The following is a 6,000-nucleotide window of genomic DNA, read 5'->3' as shown; positions in this document are numbered from 1 at the left end:
GGGAATAAGAGTGTTGTTGGTTTTTACTCTAATGCAGCTGCCAGTCAAAAAAAGACATTGTCCATAACATGAAAGACTCTTCAGTATATGCCTAATACTGGGAATATGGTATTTCTAAACTCTGGTGACTTATAAAATGTTGAACAAAGTATTGGAGCTATCTAGTTAAGTGAAAAAATCAATAGTCCATTAGATTAAATATTTTCATAGAATATATATGGTATATGAGGAGCAATGTGACTCAAACAGGGTAGGTGATAAAAATTAAACTGACTGAATTTTTAAAGTTTTGCTATATGCTTTTAATATGTGGCAAGCATGTAGATGCTGATATGGGGCCACATCAACATCAGATAGAAATTAAACATTTGAGTTCAATAGCTATATAGTTTTTTAGAAAGCTGACTTCAAATATTAAAAAAAAACACTAATATTTACAATTAAAAAATATTTCAGTGATTTCTTGTTAAGAGAACACCTTCAGTTCCAACATCACCAATGAAATTGTATCAGATAGGACTAATTTATTTTATTAATGAATCCAGAAAATTCCAACCAAACTTGATTTCAGAACAAAAGGAATAGCTTCAGACATGGTCAAACAATGTCAATTTTTTTTTTGTTTCTCATGTGAATGAAGAAGCTAGTAAAAAACTCAACACATTTCTGCCTATCTGCTGGAATCATTATATCTCAGTGATTTACATCAGAGTTTGCATTAATAATTATGAAAACATTAAATAAAGTAATATAAGCATATAAAAAAGCTAATATCATCCATTTAAATAGATTGAAAACGGTAATACTATTAATTAAAACTGTTGTATATAATTTTCATGTGCAATACAATCTTGACTAGGATTGAAATATATTTGAAATTTAATTTAAAAAATTTTCCAGCCCTTAATAATCTAAAAAAACACACAAAGAAATAAATAAGTGGCTAACTCCAGCCAAATATTGCTGCAGTAGAAGAGCCAGGCCATAATATCTACATTGACCTTACTCGCTCAATTATTTCAATCAATATGGCATTTCTAAACAGAAAAGGAGACTTAATATCCTTAAAGGTAGAGAAGTGTTCAGATGTATGGGAAAAAAATACTAAAGAGAGAAAGAGCAGAAAAAATGGAAGTGAAGATGTTTGTAATCAATAAACAATATAATTTATCATGAACACATTACTCAACCCCATTTATCATTAGCTGAAACCTGAAACTAAATTATTCCCTAATTTTGTTAAAGATGTATTATTACTGAGTGCAAGCTAATTATAATTAAACTAGAATGCCAGTTGAACGAATTTGTGCACGGGTGGGGTCCTGCCTGCCTGCCTGGATAGGGGCCAATCAGGCCAGGCCTGCTGGGGGGAGGGGCCACAGGCAGTTGGTGGACTGGCCCTTCCTCCAATCGGGTGGGGGGCGATTAGGGATGGGACTGGCCTGAGGAAGGGGCCACAGGTGGTTGGCCACTGGCCCCACCCCCTGGTTGAGCTCCCAGTCAAGAGGACAATTTGCATATTAGGCTTTTATTATATAGGATTCTAATTTAAATTTATTATGAAGTATTTTATACATAGAAACATACATGAAGACTAATACAATGACCAATAATCTATCTGCTCTAGCCAGAAAATAAACTATTACCAACAGAGTTTGAGCCCCTGTATATTCCTTTCTGACTTTGTCTTTCCTATTCTTTTTTAAAATATATATTTTTTATTGATTTAAAAGAGGAAGGGGGAGGGAGAGAGAGATAGAAACATCAATGATGAGAGAGAATCATTGATCAGCTGCTTCCTGCATGGTCCCCATTGGGAAATGAGCCCATAAACCATGCATGTGCCCTGATTGGGAATCAGTGACCTCCTGGTTCATGGGTCAACACAACTACTGAGCAACAGCAGCCAGACTGTCTTTCCTATTTTTCATAAAACAAAACAAAGTCAAACAAAATGAACAAAAACCTCATGACTCAGTTATCTATAATAATAAAAGCCTAATATGCTAATTAGACCAGACAGCCAAACAACCTACACATGTCATTCTGGACATCCTTTCAGACAAAGCCATGGCAGTGGGGGCTGAGGCAGAGGTGGTAGGGGCAATCAGGCAGGCAGGCAAGTGGTTAGGGGCAATTAGGCAGGCAGGCCAGCAGTTAGGGATGATCAGGCAGGCAGGCAAGTGGTTAGGGCTTGTAAGGCAGGCAGGAAAGTGGTTAGGGGCAATCAGGCAGGCAGGCAGGCAAGCAGTTAGGAGCCAGCGGTCCCAGATTGTAAGAGGGTGCAGGCCAGGCTGAGGGACCACCCTCCTTCCTGCATGAATTTATTGCACTGGGCCTCTATTTTAGCTATAAAATGTTTGTGAAGAAAGTATTTCAGTGATTATTCAAATGAATTATTTCAAATGTGGGTTAACTGTCACTATAGTCACTCCAGGTTGGCACATGTAGTACACAGATACTGTAATGATGAAACTCATCATTTTTCCAAACCCATAAAATTTTCAACACCAATAGTGAACCATAATGTAAAACATGATCTTTGAGTGATAATGACATGTCAGTGTAGGTTCATAGAAAGTAAAAAAATAATAATAATAAATTATTGATAAGAGGGAAGGCTATGCATGAGTAGGAGCAGGGAGCACATGGGCTACCTCTGTACATTGCTCTGAATTTTACGGTGAACTCAAAACTGCTCTAAAAAATAGTCTATTAACAAATTATTTTTAATTTACAGAAGCATACTATTGTTATTATGTTTATCAAGAACCATCTTATATAATAAAAGCCCAGCGACCAGAATGACCAGAATGACCAGAGACCAGAACCACCACAGCCCCCTGCTGTGTTGGCCCTTCAAGCAGTTAGGGGTGATCAGGTAGGCAGGTGAGCAGCTGGGGTGATCAGGTAGGCAGGCTAGTGGCTGGGGGTGATCAGGTAGGCAGGCAAGTGGCTGGGGGTGGTCAGGTAGGTAAGCAAGTGGCTGGGAGTGGTCAGGTCGGTAGGCAAGTGGCTGGGGTGGTGAGGTAGGCAGGCGAGTGGCGGGGGTGGTGAGGTAGGTAGGCAAGTGGCTGGGGTGGTCAGGTAGGTAGGCAAGTGGTTAGGGGTGATCAGGTAGGCAAGCAAGTGGTTAGGGGTGATGAGGCAGGCAGGCAGAGCCCCGCGATCAATCACCTCAAAGATGGAAACCTGGGCCACAGCCTGTAAGAGGGATGCTGGGCGGTTGCGACCAGAGGCGCTGGTGGCGGTGGACGCTGTAGGGTGGGGCTGGTGCCATGATGGCTCCTGAGCAGGCATGGTGCCTGCAGCCTGGCTCAGGCCCCAGAATCACAGCCTCTCCCCCTGGCTTCTGCAGGGCTGGACTGCCACTCCTCCTACTATGATGCCTGGGAAGATCCAGGACCATTCCATGACTGTGGGATCTCTGCCAGGGCTCAGCCACCTGACCAGACTCCCCAGCTCAGCCCTGACTGCAGAGGAGCTGAAATACGCTGACATCCACAACACTGGGGCCATGATCACCCCTTTGCACTTCCTGGAGGTGAAACTGGGCAAGAGGCCTCAACCTGTGAAAAGTGAGCTAGATGAGGAGTGGAGGAAAAGGCACCAGGAAAAGAACAAAGTGGCGGCAGACCAATGCCGGAACAAGAAGAAGGAGCAGAAGGAGTTTCTGCAGGGGAATCTGAGTGGCTGGAGGTCATGAATGTAGAGCTGAAAACCCAGATGGAGGAGCTGAAGCAGCTCATCCTGATGCTCAGCCGGCATTGCCCCACCTGCATCGTCAGGACCGACAGCATTAAGACCCCGACTCAAAAGGCAACCCACTGCTGGAGCAGCTGGAGAAGAAGGGACCATGGCTGGGAGGAGGAAGAGGAGGCAGGAGATGAGGAGGGGGAGAAGGAGGAGGATCCCAGAGGGCTCTTCCTTGCTACATGAAAAACTTTTCAATGAGGCTCAGAATAGCCAGCATCGGCCAGGCTTTTTTGTGAAACTCAGATCAGCCACACCAGGGGAAGAAACCCAAGCTGATGAAACCCAGGACCAAGCGCTGAGACCAAAGTAGTCCTGAGGGGGTCCTGTTCTGCCAGGGGCCAGTCTTGCAGGAGGCAGGACAGAGGTTCTGGGCCAGAGACATGCCCATCCAGGCAGCTGGGGGCACTTCTCTGGCCTCTCCGCCAGGGCACCCACCCAAAGGACCTCCGAGCACCCAGGAAAAGCCATTAAGTTGCAACCCAAATTAGTCTGAGTATGGAACTCAGAGTGAAACTGCAGTCTGCCTGCCCCCAACCCTGATCCTGACCCTGACCCTGATCTTGATGCAAGGCTGGAGAAGGGCACAGTGCCAGGCCCTACTGTACCCACCCACCGTGGTCCAGCTCAGTCCTGCCTGGCGTGGCAGCTGGAGCGCAACCTCGCCGTCCCAGCTGGAGTTGCTGTGGGCATGAGGCACAGGTGCCCTTCCAAAGCACATACTCACTGAATGTATACAGACTGGCTGTCCTGGCAGGGCTTTCAACTGCACATATTATATATATATATATTTTTTTTTAATTTTTTTTTATTTTTTACCAAAAAAAAAGATTTTATACAAGGAATATATAAATGGCTTTCTATAATCACTTGATGTGATACAATATAAATATGCTATGGTTTGTTTGTTATGAATAGATATTCAGCAGTTATGGCCATTGCATGTAACTTCCAAGTGCTGTAGTCTCTGGGTGTTGGGGATGGCAGGGGTGGGGTGCATTGCATTTCCATCCTGGTAAAATCCCTTCATAGTACTCAGTTTTGTATTGCTCAGTAAACATTACTCTTACTAATAAAAAAGAAAAAAAGAAGGAAGGAAGGAAGGAAGGAAGGAAGGAAGGAAGGAAGGAAGGAAGGAAAGAAGGAAGGAAGGAAGGAAGGAAGGAAGGAAGGCAGGAAGGGAGGGAGGGAGGGAGGGAGGAAGGAAGGAAGGGAAAGGAAAGGAAAGGAAAGGAAAAGGAAGGAAGGAAGGAAGGAAGGAAGGAAGGAAGGAAGGAAGGACGGACGAACGAACGAGAGAGAGGCCCAGGCCACCGACCGGCGATGCTGTGGCAGGTGTGCGGCCCTGCAGAGGATGGCCCAGGCCAGCCAAGCCATTGCACCCTACGCCTGTTGCCTGCAGAGGGAGGCAACCAGTGTCAGAGGAGGGGGGAGGCAGAGCTGCACAGATGGCAAGCAGTGGCAGCAGCGGGGGCGGAGCCAGCTGCCTGTGGCCAGGGGAAGGAAAGCCCCAATAGGCCCTGATCTCAGGCCAGGCCTAGGGACCCTAACTGAGGGGTCCCAGGTTGTGAGAGGGTGCAGGCCTGGCTGAGGGACCCCCCGATGCACGAATTTTCATGTACTGAGCCTCTAGTTATTATATAGAGATACATACTCAAATACTATTTCTAAAATATTTAATGCCTGGGATTCACTTCTACATCATTAGGGGACAAGGAGTGTGAGGGAGCATTATAAGAAAGAAAAAAAAAAAGATTTATCATAATCATTGTGGCTGTGATGGTTACATTGAGGGCCATTACACTATCCTCTCTATTTTTGTGTCTATGGGAAAGTTTCTCCTGGACATAAAATTTAAAAAATCTTTCTTAAGCCTATCAAGATTTTCCACTATATTCACTGGCGTTCTAATGTAGGCTCAGGTTTACTCTTTATATCCTTATTTAAATAATAATATTCTTATCACTGCCACAAGGAAGAACGTGGAAGTTATTTCTTCTGCTTTTCTTCTTCTCATATACTTAGAGGTAAAAATAAAGAAGCACAGAACTAAAATAGTGGAGATCAACATTTATGATACATGAAAAGAATGGTTCTATCATTATTGTATAGTTTAACAAATATTGCTCAATGAAGTTATGTTTTAAGTTTCTTGTCACCAATTTTTACCTTAATTTGGATTTATTCTTGCATTCATTCTTTTGTAATATTTTAAGGGCATTAATATGTTATAAATTTAGTATCTTG

The 6,000-nt window shown here is 43.8% G+C and overlaps 1 pseudogene; it reads left to right on the top strand.

Annotated features, from left to right (window-relative positions):
- The first annotated feature begins 3,355 nt into the window (after positions 1-3,355).
- The window catches only part of LOC103303783 (jun dimerization protein 2-like), a 38,519-nt pseudogene continuing 35,874 nt past the window's right edge, over positions 3,356-6,000 (top strand).

The sequence above is a fragment of the Eptesicus fuscus genome, chromosome 13 (assembly GCF_027574615.1).
Source record: "Eptesicus fuscus isolate TK198812 chromosome 13, DD_ASM_mEF_20220401, whole genome shotgun sequence".
In the NCBI taxonomy this organism is placed as follows: domain Eukaryota; kingdom Metazoa; phylum Chordata; class Mammalia; order Chiroptera; family Vespertilionidae; genus Eptesicus; species Eptesicus fuscus.
The sequence above is the reverse complement of the archived record's forward strand: the minus strand, read 5'-3'. Positions and strand labels throughout refer to the sequence as shown.